Raw genomic sequence first — 24,298 nt, 5'->3', positions numbered from 1 at the left:
TCTGTAGTGTATTTTGAAGTCAGGTAGTGTGAAGCTTCCAGTTTTGTTCTTTTTGCTCAAGATGACTGGCTATTCAGAGCCTTTATGGTTCCATGTTCAATACAAATTTTAGCATTGCTTTGTTTTTCTATTTTTGTTTTTTAAAAAAAGTCATCAAAATTTTGACTGATATAGATTGACTCTATAGATCACTTTAAGTAATATGCACATTTTAACAATATTAAAATCTTTCAATCCATGAACATGGAATGTCTTTCCATTTATTTGTGTCTTCTTTAATTTCTTTCATCAATGTTTTGTAGTTTTCAGTGTGCAGGCCCTTCATCTTCTTAAGTAAATTCATTCCTAAGTATTTAATTTTTTGTAGCTGTCATAAATGAGACTATTTAAATTTTCTTTTCAGGAGGGTTTGTTGTTAGTAAATAGAAATGCTAATGATCATTGTATGTTGATGTATCCTACAATATTGTCAAATTTGTTCATAATTCCTAACAGTTTTTTAATGTCATCTTTAGGGTTTTCTACATGTAAAATCAAGTCATCTGCAAAGAAGGACAATTTAAGTCTTCATTTCCAATTTGGGTGCCTTTTATTCCTTTTTCTTGCCTAATTGCTCTATCATATTATGTTGAATAGAAGTGGCAAGAGTAGGCATTCTTGCTTGATCTTAGAAGAAAAGGTTTGAACTTTCCACCATTGAGTATGATGTCAGCTGTTGTTTGTCATTGAAAGCACTTCCTAATTTTTGACCAGTAGGCTTATCTTGAACTTCCCTGTCCAGTGGCCTGGAGTCGGTCAGTTCTGTACAAAGAGCTCTAACTCACTTCAATAGGTAATGCAAAGATGTTTTTGTTGGTTTTTTGCAGTACTAGGGGTTGAACCTGGAGCCTTGTGCATGCCGGGGAAGTGCAATCATTGAGCTACATCCCCAGCTCCATTTATAATATTTATTTGTTTGTTTGTTTGTTTGTTTTGGGGAGGGCTGAGAAAGGAGAATTGCAAGTTCAAACCCAGCCTCAGCAAAAAGCAAGGCACTAAGCAATTCAATGGGACCCTGTCTCTTTTTATTTTTTTAAATTTTGAGATAGGGTCCCCATAAATTGCAGAGACTGATCTCAAACTTGGGATCCTCCTTCCTCAGCCTCCCAAGTCACTGGAATCACAGGCATGCACCATGGCACCTAGCTGCAAAGATGTTTTTTTTTAAAATTATGAAATTCAGTTCTGGCTAGGATATAATAAAATTAGCTCCCTTTTACCCTTTATATAACTGTATAAATTGTTATATCCCTCCTATAGAATGATTTGGTAGATCTAACAAGCCTTAAAAATTCCTTTATCCATTCATTCCAATTCTAGCAATGTAGCCTAAAGAAATGATTCAACTGTTTTTAAAAAGGTAAGTTAAAGATATCTGTCATAGTTATTTAAACAATAAAATGAAGAAATAAAAGGAAACAACACAACTAACATAAATGACAAGAAATTAAGATGATCTAATCTGTTCTAACCAAGACAAATGATATGTAAGTAATATAGGTAACAGAAAATTATGTTTACTAAAACTTTATAAAGCATTTTGAATAGAAGTGGCACAATCAACTTCCTTGAAAAGTTTTTTGTGTCTCCTTTTTTATACCTCCCATTCATACTTTAAACTCTTTTATTATGATTTCTATCTAAATGTGCATTCATGAGGTCCTTCTGCTTGCCAAAATTATTCTCAGACTGTCTTATCTCTTTGTGGTATTTCCTGCTTTTTGCAAACATTGCATGACATGAAAACTCTGCTGATTCTCTTACTGCCCCCCAGATTTTTCTTCCCATTTACTTTGGGAACTCCTTTTCTTCTATATGGCCCTTAAAAATGTGAGTATTCCTCACAGTTCTCACTGAGATAGGCTTTCTTCTGATTCTGTACTCCTGAATGATCTCATATGCTGTTTTCAGCTATTATCAGTATATGCTAAAGATTACCAGATTTCCTTCCCTCTTCAACTCAGACATCCCTCCTGAACTCCAGATACAGATGACTGCCTCCTAGACATCAACATGTTGCTGTCCCACAGGCATTTCAAATTCAAGAAACTTTAAACTTAACTCATTATATTGGTCATCAAATCTGTAACTCTATCTTTATTTCTTCCTTGTTGAAGGGTATCCTGTCACCCAAACTCTAAATCAGGAAGTCACCTTCACTGTTGTCTCTCCCTTAATCTTCATGAATAAGCAGTGATCAAGCCCTACTCATATTCAGATTCTCTAAGATCAGCAAAATGAAAAAATAACAGCTTTTGAATATTTACGAGAATCTCATTATCTTAATGATAGTCTCATAACCAAATCCTAACAGAGATTTCATGACGCAGATTTCAGTTTGTATTTATGACAGTATTTGGCGTTAGATATTATTAAAAGATTTAGATTCTTTTATTGACCAAATGAAAGGCAAATGATGTCAAAGTATGCAATAATAACCAAATTGGGGAAAGTGGTGGGTTAAATTAATCATAATGTGGCATCCAATAGAATAGGCCAGTTCAATTCAAAAGAGCCTGCATGTAAGCAGGGAGCTTCAAATTCACATTTCTATCAGCAATCTAATTTCAGTCAAACATCCATTGTTAAATTTAATTGATTTTATTAATGGTAATTTATTGTTTCATAGTTTTATTTCTAACCATTTTGTCTATAGATTTATTATTTTAAAGTTGTGTAAGAATTATCAGCATATGGTGCATTACATTTAATTTTTTTCAATATATATTTAATAATATTTTAATGTAAGTCAAACTGAAATCTACAAGAAAATAATATTTAAAGTCAACCTGAAATCTACTCATTCCTATATTAGTGGCCTAAGAAACACTGTTTTATGAGATTCCCATGTCATCTTTCCTATCACATTGACTTTGAGACAAATTTGCAGCCCTTCTCTAGCAAATGTTTATGATTTAATGGAATATTTTTATGATTAAACTCATCGTGGTTTTGAATAATATCCTATATTTATTTTATTTTTACCTCATTTTTCTCATATGTTACCAACATTTTTTTAGATACCTTTATTTTTATTTATTTATTTTAAAGAGAGAGAGAGAGAGAGGATTTTTTAATATTTATTTTTCATTTTTCGGTGGACACAACATTTAATTTTTTTATGTGGTGCTGAGGATGAACCCAGGGCCCCACTCATGCCAGGAGAGCGCATTACCGCTTGAGCCACATCCCCAGCCCTGTTTATTTTTATGTGGTGCTGAGGATGGAACCCAGGGCTTCATGCGTGAGAGGCAAGCACTCTACCACTAAGCCACAACCCCAGCCCATTACCAACATTTTTTATGAAACTATATTTTAGGTAACTTGAAGGATGCCCTGAATAAGAATGGGTATGATTGCTTACTTTTAATAATCAGCAAGGGATAATAAACCACGTGAACCAGATGTGATATGGAGTAAAATTTACAATCTCAGGTGACCAAAGACCTGAGATTTGAGATGCAGATACACCCTTACACTCTTCTATAACCATTTTTTTCAGGAATAAGTAGACGTGGATGCTAATATCCGTTAATCCATATTAAAAAACTAATAAATTGGCTGGGTTTTTGTTTCTTCTCCCTTTTCTCGTGGGAAAAATGCTAGTGCCCTCTAGCGTCCAAAATGCACCTTGAGCATTTTGCCCTGCTTGTCAATTATAATCCAATGAAAGATTATTTTAAAAAATAAAATTTCGAACATTGACTCTTGATCATGCTATTATCCTACAAATAGCAATATAAAATACTGTTTTCCCATGTTTTCTAGACTAAGAAATACACATACAAAAATGAATCTCTGGAGGAAATGGAATTTTTAAAAAAATCCACTGTTTTCTAAGGCTTCACATCTTTAGAGCAGCTACCTTGGAACCCGGATAATCATCTTTTTCATTATGTTTTAATGCAAATTGTAAATGCGGCTTATTATAGTATATGATAATAACTGAAATTATAGGTGCATAAAACCCTAAAGATCTCGTTATTGGTTGTGGTGGAAATTATTTACTGAGGCAGGCAGGGTTGCTTTTATATCTGTTGCATCCTTTGCATTCTGGCATCCCCAAAGCAACCCCATGTTGGCTGGAACACTCTCCTTCCAAAGGCACATTACAATCTACAGACCAACCGGCAGCAGCGGGTAGGGAACCCGCCAAGGTGCTGGTCTGGGTGCCTTTACTGCGGACCTGAAAACACGCTTCACAGTGCTCAAGATTGGTACATGGCCGGGCTGCTGCAGCCTCAGCGCGGCCAGCTCCCCCGACTGCAGGTGGCATTCACGTTCCTCGGCAGCTGGGCTTGGAGAGGAATCCCAGATGCAAGGAAGCCCCTTCCCCCACCAGGAGGACACGGAGGTCGCCCCAAGTACTGAGCCCCAGCTTCTCTGGGCCCGCCCCTAGGCCCTGGCCCCGCCAAACCCGAGGAGTCGGCGGCGATTGGAGACAGGGGCGGGGCCCCGGGAGGTGAGCTGAGGAGGTGGGGCTTGGGAGGGGACAAAAGTCGGGAAGAGGAAAAGCCCTGACCCGCCCACTGGTCCCTGGATCTGTACAGAGGTGGTGTCACAGGCTGAAACAGCTGGGCCCAGTGAGGATTACCTGTGTGTGAGTGTGAGTTTGAGCGTGTGAATAACTGTGGCGCCTCCGGCTGCTCGCCAACGTACCTTCCCCTTCAGGTAACCTCAGGCTTTGAGGGGCGGCCCAGGTCCCTGGGTGCTGTGGGAGGCTTTAATTCATAAAAGGCTGGAATGTGGAAAAGAAAGAAAGCTCGGGTCTTGGCTATGGAGGGAGTAACTTAGCGGCAAGGCCTAAGTTCAAGTAGGGACAAATCCAGGTATTCAGCATGGGAAAGGGAAAAAAGGAAGAAGAGGGTGCTGGAGGTAGGGAAACCTGCTCTTGGGCATGGGAGAAAGAAATTGGGCGCTGAGGAAGTTGGATGCAGTGACAAGTGGAAGACCAGATCTGCATACGGAAAGGAAAATCTTGCTGTAGGAGGTTTCAAAGATGCTTAGAAGACCGTCTTGGATATAATAGGAAGAAAACATGCGACAGTGGGGAACTGGGTGCAAAGAAGGGTGTAAGCTGAGGACTTGGGCGTGGACAGCGAACTCAGGCTGCGAGGGACTGGCAGTGGCACATAGGCTGCGTCCGCCTGGGGGCGCGAGGGGGCGGAGCTCTGGTTTGAATTCAAAGACTGTTCCCTAGGACACCCCGGGGCGCGGTGGGGGTCGGGAAAGCATTCCTCCCTTGAGACGGGATTTCAAGTTCTAGGAGGGCGTTACTCCGCCAGCTCCAAGTGTCTGGGTGTTAAGGTCCGGGCACCCGATAGGGAACATCAAGAGTGGAAATCTGGAAAGAGGAACCCGTCCAGATTCCTTTGGAGCCATCTTGCACAATGTCCACAGGGACATCTGCAAGCTCACAGCGTCACCCGAGGACTTACAAACCCCTAGGCCAGCTAACAGACTACGGACCAGGGACACACCCTCGGACGCATCCTCAGATGTGTGCACGTAGAAAGATTTGTACTCCCTCGACCTTTATTTGGAAGGTGGACGTGGACCCAAAGCTGCCCTTTGCTCCTCTGGATACTCAGCACTGTACTTTAAACCAGATAAATCAGGCAGCCTGACTGGTATTAAAAACAGCTAAATCCACCTGACGTGTGTGTGTGTGTGTGTGTGTGTGTGTGTGTGTGTGTGTGTGTTTGTTTTAAGACTTTCTATTCCCGGTTTTGTTGTGTTTTAGGAGATAAACTGCAGTTGAGTCCACAAGATTGAGAGGAGTTGGTGTGACTAGAAGTCCGTTCACTGTAAAGGTGAGAATTCATAATTTCTCTTCTTCTGTACTTTCTTTGATGTGGCGATCCTGCCTTTAATTAGTTTTGAGGGCAAGCTAAGATACTGCAATGGAATGAGTCAAGAATATTTCCAATGATAAATTGAAACCGCTTTATTTCTTTTAGCCTAGCGTCTTCTCTGATCTGCAAGAGACTATATTTGGCCAGCAATTATTGTAGTTCTTAAACATAGCCTTTAAAAATTGGCTAAAAATTTGAGGTTAACAAAAATAAAATAGAGCAAGTGGCTCTTTTTACTTGAACTACCCTGTATTATTATTCCAAGTTTGTTTTCTGGAATTACACCAGTATGTCAGGAGATTGGAATTCAACTACCTTCAGATTCAATAAATGAACTGGTGGCTGTTCATTTATTGGGCTTGAAACAGCCCTTCTTTCAGAAGTTGGGGTTGGATGGAGACAGAAAACCAGAGAGGTATAAGAATTCAGTGAATCCAGTGAGATCTAAAGCCCAGGGCATTAAAATCAAATCCAGAAGAAACACACTAATGCCTTACATTGTAGTAACAATAATTCTTTGTTGTTGTTGTTGTTGTTGTTGTTGAAAGATGGTAAAAATTTAATAGATAATTAATGCAGGGAAAACTTAAATTGTTCAGTAATGCATTATAACACATAGAAAAATTATTGCAGAGAGTATGTTTGCATTCACTGAGAAGGAAACTAAAAAAAAAAAAACTGTTACTTAGTTTTGACATTTTAAGAACAGAGTCTGATCTATTAACTGTATTTGCCATTAAGGAAAAATAGCCCAGTCTTAACTATTGCATAATACTGTGTAAGATCATGGCCATGAAAATGTACTATCAAGACCAAGATAAGCTTGCCGCTGCTTTTATTTGTTATGTTTTAAAGCAAAGACAGGTATGAAAGTAGGATTAAGCATGACAGATTCATACACTTAAAGCTATACTATAAAATGTTCTTGAAATTACTGATAGAAGTAATTAACTCATCCTCAAGTTTGCTCATTTCTTTTATTCTAGTTGAGTTCTAAGTTCCCTGGTAAGATATAGGGAGCCTCCTGAATACTAATAAACAGGAATCTAGAACTACAAATTTGAGAAGTGAAAGTGCGCCTGGGGTTGGGATTATATCCTCATTTATCACAAGAAACTAAGGTTTACAGCTTACTAAGTATTAAAATTTTTTATTTAAAGGCCAGAATGCTTTAGCTCAACTGTTCAAGAGAGACTGTTTTTCAGCTTCTGATCTAATCTTCTTATTTATTTTTGTATTTTTTTTTTTTCAATTGATTTCTCCTGACTTTTCAGTTCTCATTCTAACTTAAGGGGTTAAAAGTAATTTGCAGTTGTGTTGCTGGGCAAAGTTTCTATTAAAGTGTCATGAGAAGGAACAGATTCTTTTAGCAGGCTCAAGGCCTGTGTCTCTTCGGGAATAAGCGTAAACCATGGTCTTCTTTGAAGGCTCACAGTTTCATTTCTTCCAAAGGATCCAGCTTTGTTCTTTATGGAATTAGATTAATTGGTATTTTGTACCCCCACATGTCATTTTTTAAAGGGCCATGCCTCCCTAAAACAATGCTGTTTCCCCCATCCCACCCACTAGTAGCTTATCCTCGCCTGTGAAGGGCTAGAGGAACCATGGAGGAGTTAGGATACTGAAGAACAAGACAGGGACATGCTTGGATCCTAGGCAGGGGACCTTTCCTATTCAGATTTCTCTAATTGAGAAGTCACTTTTGTATTTAGCTTCACATCTCTGAAGCCTGTGTTGTCTCTAGGAAAGCAGAGTTCTACCAGGAATTCTTTATCTTGCACAGTTCCACCAGGAATTCTTTGTCTTGCACTTCTGAAGTTATCTGGAATATGGGTCATAAGAACCAGTTGAATCTCCTCAATGGTATTTTCACCAAAATAGCCTTTTAGGAGAAATACTAGCACTTGCTGTTCTGCTCATCTTATGGGCCCAATAAAATGAGGAATTGAATTGGATAAATATGTTCAACTAGGATGATATTGTGAAAATAATCTCATTTCATAAGACAAACCAATAGTTGAGAATAGTGATTGCATTATTAAGGACATGTACAAGGTCAGACACCCCTACCCTTTAGCAAGGTGGCCTTGGGCAAAGCTAGTTTTCTCTAAAGGTAAAATGGTTAAACAATTTCCATCTTATAGGGCTAATAGGGCTGACACAAACCACATATAAAGAACACAACACAATGCTTTATACAGAGAAAATTCTCGATTCTGATGGTAAATATAATTGTTATTTGCTTTGCATGTAAGAACTATTATGAACTGTTTTTTTAGTAGTCACGTGATTGTTTATATTTCATTTCCACTTTATAATGAAATAATGACAAGGCATATATCCAATCTGTTCTTCTTTTTAGATTTATTGAAGTAAAAATGTCCCAAAAAATCCATGATGGTTCTGTGGTAGAGATGCAAGGAGATGAAATGACACGAATCATTTGGGAACTGATTAAAAAAAACTCATTTTTCCTTATGTGGAATTGGATCTGCATAGGTAAATGAATTATTCGTCCATGAAGCTAGCAGATTCAGAAAGTTTAATCTAAGTTATTTCAGGGTACAATTGGCTTTTAAAAATAGATGTAGCCATGTTTTGTGATCAGGCTTAAATATACCTAATGAACCTTCTAATTTAACATTCTAGTAGAAAAACTGGATTTATCATTATCTAGAACTCAAGAATCATAAGGGGAACAAATTTTGAGGGCTTTCTTACCTTGATTCCAGTGATGGTTTTATTTGTAATAAATCAGTGCCCATGAGTAGCACAATGTATTACTTGTGGAAGAGAAAAAAACGAGAGGATGTAAAAAATAGTAAAGTAAATTTTATCCTTTCAATCTCAATTTTCTATCATTCTCTTAATCAGTCAGTGGATGTTTCCTTTTCATTCTTGACCTTTCACCCTTTCATACAGCTGCTGCACTGAAAGAACCCTCATGGTTCTCTGAGACACCCACCTCAAGCCCCAGTTCCCTTAGGTCATCTTTGTCTCTTTGCCCCGTCTTTACAGTGTTTGGGGGCAGATGTGAAAGTATGTTCGTAATTCTCTCATTTTTTCCTTGTGTCTTTTATAAGCAGCTCTTGTTTTTGAGCATTCAAACTAAGTAGAGGCAGAATGTTTAAAAAGGTGAAGTGGCTGAAGCCTGGTAGAGTACAATATAGAGCAACACGTTTCAGACAAATTGTTGGCAACAATTAAGTGTCTGCCTCCATCCAGAAGTATTCAGAATGTGTCCTGAGGACCCGTTAACTTGCTTTGGTTTAGACTTTCAGTTCTCATGCTGTCATTAGACGCCCTTTTTAATTGTTCTAAAATTAAGGTGCTGATAATGTCTGTATTGCAGCCACCATGTGGTGTAAAGACTGTGCTTGTAGGAGTCCACAAAACATACAGGGAACAGAGCATAAAAACAGTTTCCAAGTGGGTTGAAGAAGCATTTCACAAACTCTCTCCTTTTTCAGAACTTTGCATGACATTATGTGAACTTGCAGGGGTTTACAGGGTCCAGAATAATAATGCTAGCCTCTTTAGTATAGACTCATAAGGCCTTTTAAAGGGGTGTCTTTATGCCTAGGCAGAAAAAAAAGTCAGTGGCTACAAACTAAAGAATTCTTGCAAGTTCAAATAAGTTTTAAGTTGTTCCAAACTTGCTGTTATTTCTGCTTCTTTTTGAAAGAAGTGTAGTGATTGATTGTTTTTGATTTTGTTTTTTTATTTTTGGTTTTGTTTTTGTTGTTGTTGTTTTTATGAAGACTCAGTAGTGGTCCTGGCTATTTATTTCTTCTTTTCTTTTAGAAATGTTAAGGGAAGCAGGAAATCCACTAATTTTCTGGTAGATTCTTCTGATGAGAATCATACTTAGGAACATGAAAACTGTGGCCATCCATCTTGTGGAGTTGGGATTAGACGTTGTCTATATTCAGCATTTTCTATGCAGGAAGATAAGAAAGTATGTGGCTTTGTTAGATTTATGTGAATTATCTAAAGTTGAAGCATTAGACATTTTTTTTTATTTGCGAATCAATCAAGATTGCTATTTCTGTGTTTGCATCAGCAATTGGGATATCTAAGGAAAGAAGATGTGAAAACTAAGAACAGAAATCTAGCGACTATTTGGCTTAGCAATTTTTGAGAGCTGAAAAACTTTAAATTCTTAGAGAACAAAATAAGTTATTCTATTATTTTGTTTTTACTACTTTCCATAAAATCATGTTTTTGTGTTCCATGAACAGCCAACATTCATTCAGCTCGGCATGACCTGCAGTATGGGTGTTGGTGTACGTTGAGCTAAAACTTTCTGGTGCATATGAAACTGTTGATGGGTTCTACTACTTATCCAATAAACTGCAGGCTTGTTTCCAGAACATAGAGACTTGCCCAAGAATTAGGGGAAGGTTCACCTTATGACTAACTGGCATAAATGAAGCAGTCATTAGTATTTTTTGCACAACAGTAATCTCTATACCCTTCACCACTTTAATGTCAGAATACAAAACATCCTTTAAGCCTTCCACCCCTTTATTTTTCAAGCACAATATTTACTAAGGGAAAATTAGGTAGTGCTTAGGTTTAACTTGTATGCTAATTATATAGAGGGAAGCCATGCCAAAGGGTTGTTCATGTGTTGTTATTGCCTCAAGATGGTGAAAAATAGGGGGCAATTTGGCAGAGTTCATTGTTTTCCATTCAATTTCTAGATAGACAGCTGCCCACTAGCCTAGTTCTCTTGACTCTTTACTTCCTTCTTGAATTGTCAGTCATCTTCTATGTTTAGGATACATCAGTGCTAAAACTTGACAGATTTAGGTGTATTTGAGGCCTTTATGTTCTGCATAGCAACCTCTGACTGTCACCAGTGGGGTCATGGATTATAACTTATTTATTTTCCTGAAGTATTGATACATTTTTCCCTTTCTAGCTATGACTTAGGCATAGAGAATCGTGATGCCACCAATGACCAGGTCACCAAGGATGCTGCAGAAGCTATAAAGAAGTATAATGTTGGCATCAAATGTGCTACTATCACCCCTGACGAGAAGAGGGTTGAGGAGTTCAAGTTGAAGCAAATGTGGAAATCACCAAATGGCACTATCCGAAATATTCTGGGTGGCACTGTCTTCAGGGAAGCAATTATCTGCAAAAATATCCCACGACTTGTGAGTGGAATGGATAAAACCCATCATCATAGGCCGTCATGCTTATGGGGACCAAGTAAGTCATTTGGGCATAATTTTCCATATATTTTTACATGACCCAGCAATTCTGATTTATATGGGTTTTTATCCTTATCTTTTGGTGTCTACACCCATTAAGCAAAGTTGCAAAATTTAGAAATTCTAATATGTATAGCTGTATATTTACCCACATTTAGGTAGAGGTAAATACAGATAAACTTACTGTAGATACCCATCTCAACACATGATTTTTGCCAAACATGTTTTTTTCTTTCTTTATCCTTTTGTTAGTTATATCACACAAATGGCCAATTGTTTTTTATTTTTTTTATTTTTTAGTAGTATCATATGATCCAACCAGATCAGTGGTTTTCAATGCTGGCTGCATAATAAGATCCACTTATGAATGATTCATTGGTTTGGTTAGGTTTAGCTTTACCTTTTTGGTTTTTGTCTAATATCTGAGTCCCATCTCCACCAGCTGAAATCTGAATTCAGGCTTTTGAATCAGTTCCACAAGTGATTCTAATGTACAGATAGGGTTGAGAACCACCAAATATGATATTAAACATGATAACTGGCTTAGTATTCAAAAGCAATCTAGTTAGAACATTTTTTCCTACTTGAAAACCAAAAATGGATTCTGTATTTCTATACAAATAGACTCATTGCCAAGTTAAGCAGAAAAGCTGGCAATTAAACAAATTCCAAATTGTGCTGAGGCAGGTTTCAGATTTTCATAGAAAGAAGCTTATGTCTTACAAGAACCTTAAAAACAGGAATTCCCTAATGCTAAAATCCAAAATCCGCACTTCTATGTAGTCATCCCTGTAAACGGTGTGGCCAGGGAAGATATTTCTGGGGACAGGGTTGCCAGCTCAGTCCCCAAGGAGTTGGTTAACTTTGTTCCACCCTGTGGTTCATACTGTCCCTTCATCCTGGCCAGGCCCCACACAGGTACCAGAGTCCCAAGCAAGGATGCATAGGTGGCAGTTCTTACCAATTCAGTCTGTCTTTTTTTTTAATTGTAGCATCAGTCATTTGTAATAATGGACATTCTGTTGTTTAAAGTCAAGATTAAAATTTTCAAATGCCAGGTTGATTTGCTGTGTAAATGTGCATAAACCCTATGCAAAGCATTTATAGTGCCTTGATGTCTCAGTTCTTCCTTTTGAGAAATGGAAACAAATCAGCAACCCATAGTGAATGACTTTATATGTCATAAGTGTTCTTTGTAGAATAGATATTTAATCTTTTTTTGTTATCTGAATGCTCTTTTACCTACTGTTAGTATTACTATAAACCTATAGGTGTGGCTGGTGCTTGTTAATTCCTAACTCCAAGTCTCCCAATTAACCCAAGTCTTTGAGTAAGTTTCGGTGCACGAATGACTTGTGAACACCTCATGTGTACCAGGCACATTTCTCCACTGGAATGGCTTATGCTCATGAGGGAGGTGAATAGGATTTGGGGGGGGGGGTCATCAACTGTCACAGCAGCTTCCAGATGATTTTTTTTTCATGTGGACAAGTGATAACTGGAACGACTGAGCCCTGAAAGTCTAAGTAATGATCCCAAGTCTCTGGACTCAGGATGCATTATTTTCATTATATCACACTGACATCTTTGTAAGATTGATGTGAGAATCAAATGACATCATCTTAAAGCATTTGATACATAGTAAGGACAAAGCATCAGCTCTATCATCATTTTCAGCACAAGTAGTATTATAATCCTCCCTGCAGCACAGCTTCCTCAGCCCATGGGCCAGGTAGTATCTCTTCATCACCCTGCAGCGTTTTTATTGATTTATAGGTTTATGACTCTTTCTGACATTTGAAAACTCTCTGTCACTTCTCACTTAGTATTGTCTTTATTAGGTTGGTAAGCTTCCTAAAGAAAGAATCTTGTGTTATTCTCTGTGTTCTCTGTATCAGTGCCCATAAAACTGTCACATACATGGTAACCTTCTAATAAATACTGACTGACTTTTTAATGTGCATTACCACTAACTAGAGGAACTCTGGACTATCTTCGTTTCTATCTCTTTAAAGATCTGCCAGATGTGGTAGCCTGTAATCCCAGCAACTCAGGAAGCTAAGGCAGGAGGATCCCAAGTTCAAGGCCAGCCTCAGCAACTTGGGAGACCCTGTCTCAGAGTAATTAAATAAAAAAGACTGGGAATGTAGTTCAGTGGTTATGCACCCTGAATTCAATCCCTAATAACAACAAAAAAAAAAGGACAAGCTATATTCTCTTGTTTATCTTGGTGTGCTCTTGTGCTCATGTGTGTTTCTCTATCTCTCTGTCTCTCTCTCAGATATATATATATATATATATATATATATATATATATATATATTTCCTTATAATTCCTATTGGGATATTTTTCTTTTCTTAATACCTTTTTCCTACTTATATAGTACAGAGCAACTGATTTTGTCATTCCTGGGCCTGGAAAAGTAGAGATAACCTACACACCAAGTGATGGAACCCAGAAGGTGACATACCTGGTACATAACTTTGAAGGTATGTATGAGTCCATCATAAGCTACATCTTCTTTTTTTAAAAAACAAATGATTTAGAAACATTATTACTGTTTTTTTTTTCAAAATTAGTATGTGACTGCCTAAAAATATAACCCAATTCTACACTTCTACGGACCAAAAATCTAACTTAAAAAGTAGTTGGTTCCATACCCTCCCATGCCATGAATAAGGCATGAAGGGGTTAGTCACTTAACTGGAAATGCATATAGGCAATGACAAGGAGACATTTATGCATTTGTCTTAAAATATGGAGGGAAGATTTGCAGGAATATCTTATGCACAAATGGTATAAATTAAACATTAATAGCCCCAAATCATCTGTCATGCAATCCTGCCCTTTGCTCTGGTGGGGTTTGTATTTAGAAATGGTTGCATTATTTGCTAAGATTTTCTCCTTGCCCTTCTGGGAATTTATCCTGTGAAAGTGAAACATTTGTTTTTGTTTTTTTTTTTTCTTCCCTGGCAGCTTCAAAGTTTCATTAGGGCAATCCCACCCAAAGGTTGCTGAAAGTACTCATTGAAACAAACAAATTTAAAAAATTTAAACAAACAAATTTTTAAAAAAGATAACACCTATATATCTTTTTTTTTCCTTACCTCCTTTAAATAATGTCATCTTAATAGAATCTACTTCTGTGAGTTTCAGCACCCTGGGAGTTGGTATGGGTTCAAGTTTCAGTAATAACAGAGTTCAACTAATAAAAGTTGTGAAACATGAATAATTACATGTAGCGTAATTATTTCCACCAATTGCAGTAGGCATGCTCAGTATCCTTCTGGAAATTACAAGAATTTTCATTTCGTATTTAAAATGCAAATCTTTCTCAATAATTATGGGCTGAGTACACCCTTAAGTTCAAAATACATGTTGGAAATTGTTAAAGTACATAAAAAACAAATTCAAAATTATTTGCCCATTTGTGAGTATATTTCTGTCACATTAGCAGGTTTTTTAAAATATATTTTTAGTTGTTGTTAGACTTTTATTTTATGTATTTTTATATGCAGTGTTGAGAATCGAACCCAGTGTCTCACACATGCCAGGCAAGTGTGCTACCGCTGAGCCATAGCCACAGCCTCCATATTAGTAGTTTTTGGTATTTCAGTATCTTTGGGATCCTGAAGACCATATGTTTTTCTTATTTCCGTGGTCCTTCCAAAACAAGTTAGACTATTCTTATCTAGAACTGATTTTCATCCTATCCTGTCCCTTGAAAACTCCTGAACTGTTCAGTTTGGAAGACTGCCAGGGACTTGAAGTCTAGGCTCAGCCAGGGGAGCCAAGAATTGGTATTTTGGTTGTGGAGATTCCTTTAACCTCGTTCCAGCTATCCCACGTTTACTTTCTTTTTTTCTCTCATTGCTCCCTGCAGTGGGTGGTGGAGTTGCCATGGGAATGTACAATGAAGACAAGTCAATTGAAGATTTTGCACACAGTTCCTTCCAAATGGCTCTGTCTAAGGGTTGGCCTTTGTATCTGAGCACCAAAAACACTATTCTGAAGAAATATGATGGGTGCTTTAAAGACATCTTTCAGGAGATATATGTCAAGTAACTGCCATTCTTTATTCCTTTTTCTTTCTTTTGTTTCCAAGTAAGCTGGCATTTGTGGTATAGAATTTGCATTTCCTTATCCCTTTGATTCTGTGACAAATCAAGTGAAAATCTTCAATAATCCTTAAATTAGATAAGAGCAAAACTAAGATTTAGCAGGAGTGAAATAAAACCACTCTAAATTGCTTTTGGAAAATAAACATGTTCTAAAACAGGGCCCATCCTTAATTTTTCACAGAGCCAGGATTGTTTAGTATTTGACTAAAGAACCCTGTTAGTGATAGAAAGTTCTGATTTGACAAATATGTCAGTTTATGAGTCAGGCCCATTTTCGTCCTTCTAAAAATCATTGTAATGATTGAAACTCTACCTTACATGGTCTTTTGAACTTAAGTATAAATTTATAACAACCTCGGGCCCAACAACCTGTGAGGTGAGCCTGTGTTAACTCTTCAGTTCAGATGCAGTTTTTCTGGATAAAAAAAATCTTTCCAAAGGCATTTTGATTCCCTCTTCCAACTATCCATCTGTACTAAGCCTAGAAACTGTCCCATAGTACATCTAGTTTCCTGAATGATATCATGTCATTGGAATATCTTTTATTCCCTTTGTTATATTATTTTTTCTTTTCAGCACCAAGATTGAACCCAAGGGTGCTTTACTAATAACCTATACCCCAGCCCTTTTTATTTTTTATTTTGAGACAAGGTCTTGCTAAGTTGCTGAGGGTCTTGCTAAATTGCTGAGAAGTTGCAATCCTCCTGCCTAAGCCTCCTGGGTTGCTAGAATTATAGGAATAGACCACTATACTCAGCTTCCTTTGCTACATTCTTAAAAGACTCTAAGTCTCAAGAATATGATCAGTACTATATTGAAAATTAGAAATTAAAGCAATAGTTGGGTCAGCCTACTGTATCACACCTTTCCTGCAAGGTGTGACAGGTGGCCAAATTGGGGTTTCATAGCCAGAGAATGCTTGAGCAGAGATTTAGCCTGTGTTAGAGTCCCACATTTGTGCTCTGTCTACTGAAAAGGCTGCTCCCTGTCCCCTTCTAAGCCTTTGGGAGAAGCAGATGACAGCCCTGAAAAGCCAACTTCTTTTTTAATTGTTCTAATTTTTCTCTTTTTTCTTAGGCAGTACAAATCCCAATTTGAAACCCAAAAGATCTGGTATGAGCATAGGCTCATCGATGACATGGTGGCTCAAGCTATGAAATCAGAGGGAGGCTTCATCTGAGCCTGTAAAAACTATGATGGTGATGTGCAGTCAGACTCCGTGGCCCAAGGTAAGGAGCCAGAGCAGCAGGTGAAGGTAGATGGAGCCTGCTAGCCCTGAGGTCATTCCATGGTAGATCTATAGTTTGGGAAGAGGGATTTCGTAGTCCTTAGTTGTAAAACTATGAAATGGTAGTGCTACAAAGCACCCAGATCCATCATTCATTTTCTGACACATAAAGAAATTAAGTTTAGATGGGGAAGTGGATTATTCAAGGTCACAGAGGAAATAAGCAGGGGTTTAACACTGCTGGCTCCAGTCTTAGGTTAAACTCACCTCATCCTTTTTTTCCTTGAAGTTTTAAAATGTCCAACAGGTAGCCAACTACCTGGTCCAGAAGTCACCCCCTTTTCCTGCATTCATTTTCCCTCCGGTGATATTATGAAAACCGAGTGTACTCAGGCAAGAAGGAACAATAAAGTGAGTGGCCTGGGTTGTCGGGCAACTGTGAGCAGTATCTCCAGGAGCTCATTCACCTGGCAACAGGTCCTGATCATGCCCCTACTGCCAGCCTTGAATCAGGCTGCTTTGTTACTGTGTGTGTGTGTGTGTGTATAAATATATATGTGTATGTGTTTATGTCTCTGTGTGTGTGTGTGTGTGTGTGTGTATATATATATATATATATATATATATATATATATATATATATATATTTTTTAATTTAAGCTTACTGCTTAGCTTTTAACAAAGGGGATTGTACAAAGAAATATTGAGCAAAGAAGTCCAGGGCCATTCACAGAAATTCCAGGAACCAGGTACTTCATGCCAGGGGAATTGGCCAAATCAACAGAAATTCCCCTTTCCCTGTTTTCCTCAGCACCAAGTTGCTGCTCAGTTTCAGTTACTCTTGGTAGCTGTAGGAACTTGATTCTCCCCAGATGAATTTTTGCATAGGCTTTAATTATGTTTACTTTCTCTCAGGAAGTACTACTTTTTCTCTTTGAAAGTTAAACATCTCTAATCAGTTTGAAAATCAGTAGACCAGACCCAAGATTACTTTTATATCAGATAACTGAATTACACAACTCTTTACCACCACCACTCCCACCTCCTCTGTCTCCAGATCCTTGGTGGTTTGTACTAAGTACATACAGAAAGGTGCACTGCTTAGTGGTGACTCCACAGAAGATGAGGAGAGCTATTCCTTGTCATCGGAGTTCTGGGAGAAGGACCCAAAGTTATTCCATGTTTAAAGGTTCTCATGGCAATAAAAAGAGAGTATCAAAAGAAATATTTCAGATGTAAATGACAAGTTATAAAAGTTTAAAGGACTATGAAGCAAGAGATCTGAAGTACCATGGGCCCTGATAAGAGACCTACTCAAGACCAGAGTCTGGTAGATCAGGTGATCTCAGCTAAATGGATGAAAACCAGCCCAGCTATCTTTTTGTTCATTCTTCTCTAGAGACACAAACTACTTCAGACTCAGGCCATTTCATTTATGTCCTCAGTTTTGACAATGGCATAAGCTTATATCCTAATATTAATAAATAGACAAATTCCCCATGGTCGGGTCCTGAATTCTCTAATCAACTTAATTTGAGTATCTATGAAGCCTCAAAGAAATACAGGGATATGGAAGAAACTATTAATTCCACACAGAAATTTCTTAACTGGGCTTAAAGATGACCAAAAACTAAAATGAAATTAGAGTAGATCCACTTGATCTCTGCCCACACAAAAGTAGCCATTTGTTTATTTATTGGAAGTTTACATTATTAACTTAATGAGAACTCATAGGTGGTGGCACAAATGTGGAAAGGGTCCCTTGAATTCAAGTGAAAAAGTGTACATTAAAAAAAATAAGTGAATTAACTTAACTGCTAGAATATGGTTCTCTGAATAGGAAACCATGGAAAAGAGTTGTTTTGTTGAGGGTATTACAGAGAACAAGGAAGAGCAATTAGAATGTTCTTGGATCTAACCCATCCTGTATTTATGAGCCTTTTTCCCATCCCCATGAGTTTATAGTAAATTGAAGGCAGGAGACAACTCTTTAATCCTTATTCCCTCAGAATAGCAGAGTATCTGCATATAATAACAACAAGATATTGAGCTCTTACTGTGCAGATATTTTTCTAAGAAATATGAATATATATTCACAAATTATATGTATATTCATCTAATCCCACAACAACACAGTAAAGTAGGTCCTTTTATTATTCTCATTTTATAGGTAGGAAAACTGAGTCACAGCAGATATGAAGTCACAGAATAGGGTGAAAAACAGGCAGTCAGACCCCAAACCCTCCATCATGAAGCAGGTACCAGAGATAAATGAGAAACAGCTCAGGTTCTCAAGATCCTTTGACTCTGAGATCTGGATACTTCATTTTCTGAAATGCAGAGGAGCTACCAATGACTTCATGTGCTCATGCTTACTTTGCTTACCAAGACCTGACAAGATTGAGTCTTTTGCTCTCAATGCTGAGAGACCAGTCTTCTCGCAGATGGACCAGTACTTAATGCTCTGCCACCTACAGGTTATGGCTCCCTTGGCATGATGACTAGTGTGCTGATTTGTCCAGATGGCAAGACAGTAGAAGCAGAGGCTGCCCATGGGACAGTAACACGCCACTACCGCATGTACCAGAAAGGACAGGAGACGTCCACCAATCCTATTGGTAAGATGGTGTCTACTCCTACATCGATTTCTGACAAGAGTGTTCTCCAAAGGAGATCTCCAGAGGAACTCAGGCACATTCCTTAGGCTACTCAGTGTTTTGTGTGAAAAGTCATCAGCAAGTAGCTAATGAATTCTACTAATAGGAGCTATTTTAACATGCTTAATAATGTTCTCAAAATGTGCTTTTCTATTTTGTAGAAGAGTATACATTACAGAAAAGAATATTATCAACAAGTGTATCAACTGTCCCTAGAGCAGTGAAATGTCACTGGAGGCTACACATCTAAAAGTCACATGGATAGATGCCTCCAACAAGGTGTCAAGGTCAGCACTTTAAAAAGAGATAGCAGCCTAAAAAGAGGAGACCAATGTAGACATGTAGACAAAAGATATAGAGACCTTTTCTAAGACAGAAATGCCTTAAACATCAAGCTCTAGTACCATACCATTAAAATGTAGGTGTTTTTACCCACACTTTTTCTTAGTGCATTATAGTTGCATAATGGTGGGGTTTGTTGTTACATATTGTACGTGCACAAAATATAACAACAAAACTTGGCCAATATCACTTCATAGTACATTCCCCCTCTCTCCTCCCACCACCCCCTGGTCCCTTTCCTCTGGGGTTTGGGGTATTGGGGGGGGTAGTTTCTATTTGGGAAAGTATTTCCAGCTTTCCTAAAACTTCTGCCCTATATGGATATCATCTAATAAAACCCACAACCTAATTTTTTTAAATGTTCTGTTTGGGGGAATTGTGAAAGATTTGGGAATTCTTAGACCTGGGATGGCTGTTTCTCTTTTTTAGCTTCCATTTTTGCTTGGACCAGAGGGTTAGCCCACAGGGCAAAGCTGGATAACAATAATGAACTTGGCATCTTTGCAAAGGTTTTGGAAGAAGTCTGCATTGAGACCATTGAGGCTGGCTTTATGACCAAGGACTTGGCTGCTTGCATTAAAGGTCTACCCAAGTAAGTATAAGATGCCCTGAACTCTGTGGTCAGATTGCCATTTACCCTCACCAGCATCAAAACACCAGTGTTTTTTGTAATTATGTAAATTGATATTCATCATCCTTTTTAGGGGTCACTAGACATTATCTATGTAGTGTCAGACAGTAAACATTTCAGATTGTGTATGTGTGTGTGGGGGTTCTGGTGATTGAACTCAAGAATGCTCCATCATTGAGCTATATCTTTAGGATTTTTTTTTTTGGCAGGGTCTTACTAAGTTGCCCAGGCTAGCCTTGAATTTGTGATCCTCCTGCCTCAATCTTCTGGTAGCTGGGCTTACAAGCTTATGCCACCAAGCCCAGCTACATTTTAGCTTGTGGGACATACAGTCTTTTGGGAACTATGCAAATACTAAACTTGGCATCTACTGTTGTGGCAGGAAGGTGGTCATAGATAATACAAAGATGCATAGATACAGCAACTTGCCAATTATACTTTTGTGTACAAAACCAGACTACAGGCTAAATTTATTCTATGGCTGGGCTATAATTTGCTGATCTAGTTAACAGTAATTGAATGAACAACTTATTTAATTTTAAGAAAATGATAGTCAATTAGGAAAAAAGGGAACTCAGAGTCTAGCTAATTCCATCCCATTATTTTCTTTAATTTACAAATGAGACAAATAAGTAGCGCAAGTATAAGATGTTCATTGATTACTATCACTTCCTTAAGTTCCACTAACCTTCAGTACAGTGGAACTTACTGTGCATTGATTGCCTTGGGCTTTTCTGAGGACATGGTAACCAGTATTCCATTGCATTAGCTGCTAATCAGATAACTCTCTCAAAGTCAGAGTTAGTTACCAGGACTCATCTTAAGAAATTTTAGAAAAAATTAACACTAATACCAAGTCCCAACTGGTATATCCTCAGAGATTTCAGTACACCCAAATAAAGTGCATATACTCAATCACTGCAAATTTCTTAACTTGAATTTCCATCGAGAATACAATGTTTGAAATGTTCCAATCTGTATAGTGTATGTAGTATCTATAGGATCTTTGCAGCCTATTTGATGGGCATGTACCAGCAGGATTATGTCAGTTAATCCATTCTTTTTTGTTTTTCTTAAATAAAACACTGATAGAAACAAGAGAATTTAAGCTTTTTTAAGAACATGTAACGGTGAATGAGAATGTAGGTAAAGGCATGGCTATACTCTCAACAGGTTTTATTATTTCTAAGAATTAAGGAGTAGGATGAGTCTGCTCTCATTGGATTAGTCTAAACTGAAACTTTTGATAGTTTCAACCTCAAAGCTACATGGCATGGAACCTACTGTGAATGTTTTTGAGCCTCCACTGCAGGATGCCCAAGACTGGGTCAGCCCTATGAACTGGAAACATAGCCATTGTCAGTATTCTTGTAGCTTGGTAATATTAATCGGTTGACTTCTAGAAATAGATAGAATACTATGTTAAATAGTGTTTTTAGGAATTTTTTCTCTACCTCCTACAATATTAGAAAAAAACTAAATTTCCATCTTTCCTTTTTTCTCTCCTTTTAGCGTACAGCGTTCTGACTACTTGAATACCTTTGAGTTCATGGACAAACTTGGAGAAAACTTGAAGATAATACTAGCTCAAGCCAAACTTTAATTTCATGTCTGGGCTTAGGAGGATAAGTGGTCTTGGTAACTAGGTCCACAAGTTTACATTTTTTTTTTGTATCACACTCACAGGTTAAAACAAAATCAATTTTATAATTTGTTTGTAAGCTGGAGTTGATCTTTTCTATAAGTATACACCCTTTTTCCTATATATACAGTAATTGCCACCTTCCTGAACGTGGCAGGGAACTCTTTTTAAATTGTGTTTTATTTTCTAGAAGCAGCCTAGGAGTTACTTTCATATTCAATGTTATTCCTTCACATGTTCCAATATAAATGACCAAAATCAAGAGTGCTCAAAAGGGTTAACAATAGCCACAGTATTGTTCCCTAAAATCTGTATAATATAGTACTTTACTCCCTTCCCCTATTGTCCATGACTGTGGGCACTGGGAATTTTGGTGTTACAGATGTCCCAGTATATGAGGTAGCTACACATTGAACGTGCACATGTCTAGAACAAAGAATGTAAGTGTAACTAAAACATGTTGAAGTCACTGCAGTCATTTTATTTCAAGAGCATAGTGAATGTGTCCAAAGTGCTAAATACTTTTGAGGACACTGGAGAGTTCAGAATGCAAAATAAATACTTCCTAGAGGTTTATCTTCTGTATTTGTCTTTTCTTCCTCCTCTTCTGGCCTGAGGATTTTGCTACCCTAAATAGCATTTTATCCACGTGCAATAATGTAAACTGTACCTTTTTTGGACTTCTCCTGGCCTGTTTCATTTGTTTTATATAAATGTGATTTCTCAGAGGTTGATATTAAACACTATTCTAGTCCAGTCTTCATCTGAACTGTTAATTTTAATTAAAATCAAGTGCTAATGACTCTTTTCTGGGTTTTTATTTATGCTTATGCCCAGCACATTCTGCCTCCTTGCCATAGGGATTTGATCTGGGGTTGGGGGGTGGGGAAAATCTCTGCTCTCAAGAATTAACTGGGGGGGAGGGGGGATGGATAAGTAAACAGTGAGAGGTGGATCCCACTACATCGAGAGGAATGAGAATGGCCAAAGGTCATTACTAAAGGAGTAATTAGACAATAGATTCTGTCCATGCACCGCTGAGGAGTTCAGGCATTATCTTAAAGGTTAGTAGCTAGCCAATTAAGCCTTTTAAGAAGGAAGGGACATGATTATATTTTCATTTTTAAAAGTAGCACTTAGGGCAGCTCTTTAAAAAAATAGGTGATGAGGGGTAGAATGGTGAATGAGGGGTAGAAGTCTTAAGAGATTGTACAACTGTTTTTAATTAGAAACCAGAAAATTAGACTGATTAACTTAGAGTTGGAGCTGATATTCCCTTAAAGCCCCTTGATGTCCAAAAAACTGGTGAAACTTAAGTTCCTTCATATTATTGAACCTTTGGCCTTTCAAATTACTTCAACATTTAAAGTTTACATCTAAAAAAATTGTCAAATAAAATATATTTTCACTCTTCTCATCTAAGCCATCATAACTATTAGAGGACCCAGTTCCCCTTCCACTGATATGATTTGAATTAATTTAAAAAGCAGGACTGGGGATGCAACTTAATGGTACAGAGGTTGCCTAGCTTGCATGATGCTTGGGTTTGATCCTCTATTATCCCTTTGCTCTACATAGCAGCCCATGTTTGTTCAGCGTTTCATGGGGAAGGTAAATGGGGCCTTTGATCAAGATTGCAAAATACATTGATATCCACTAGTGCTCAGGAATCTATAACAGATCGGGCTCTTTCCACCATCTGCCTGTTTCAGGTTTGGGTAAAAGAAGAAAATATCGAATGTTTTCTTTTGCCAACAAATGATAGCATGGGATTGGATGATCTTTAAGTCCCTCCATCACTCACAGATCCTGGGAGTTCATGAGTGCTGCTCCATTGGCCACCAGGATCAGCATCTTCCAAAAATACTTAATGTTCTAAAATAATCAGATGAGCAGATGCTGACCAATACCTCCACAGGGTAATGGTTTATTCTGAAACAACTAGAGAGTCCAAATAGTTGACCTGGAAAATGTGCTCTTTAGCAAAACATTGATGGTAGGAAGATCCAGGGACAGAAATGAAGAGAGTTCCAGACTTTGAAATTCTCTAAATGTTGCAGATACTGTTCCTTAGGAGGAATTTTTTACTGAAAATATTTAAGTGTTAATCTTAACAATTAGAATCACAGCTATCCCCTGTGTTCTACATGAAATTTTTCTAAGACACCAACTCATGACTTCCTATTTCCCACTTCAACATTTTTATATAATAAAAATTTCCCTGAAATTAAGAGTTTGGATAAAGAGAGAGGATTAGAAGCTAATCTAAAAATAATAATGAAATCTTGATATTATGTCAACACTCAGTAAAATTGCTATAGACCTATCACTCCTCTCATATTGGAGGTTTTATTCCATAGTCCCTATTTTTTTAATGTTAAGGAAAATAACTTCTGAATTGCTGATTGCTCTGGAAAAAGAAACAACTTTGAATTTCCATGATATCTCAGGCTCTGCAGGAGTAGAAATTCGCAGGCATTGTAGCATTGTTTATAACTTTTAGTTTTGATGCTGTTCCAAACTTACAGAAAAATTCCAAGAATAGTATGAGGACATTTTT

General features: G+C 37.6%; 1 pseudogene; it reads left to right on the top strand.

Moving 5' to 3' along the window:
• Positions 1 to 5,542: 5,542 nt before the first annotated feature.
• LOC144252588 (isocitrate dehydrogenase [NADP] cytoplasmic-like) lies at positions 5,543 to 21,699 on the top strand (annotated as a pseudogene).
• The last annotated feature ends 2,599 nt before the right edge of the window (positions 21,700 to 24,298 follow it).

The sequence above is a fragment of the Urocitellus parryii genome, unplaced genomic scaffold (genome assembly GCF_045843805.1).
Source record: "Urocitellus parryii isolate mUroPar1 unplaced genomic scaffold, mUroPar1.hap1 Scaffold_48, whole genome shotgun sequence".
Taxonomy (NCBI): Eukaryota; Metazoa; Chordata; class Mammalia; order Rodentia; family Sciuridae; genus Urocitellus; species Urocitellus parryii.
This window is presented reverse-complemented; position numbering and strand designations above follow the sequence as displayed.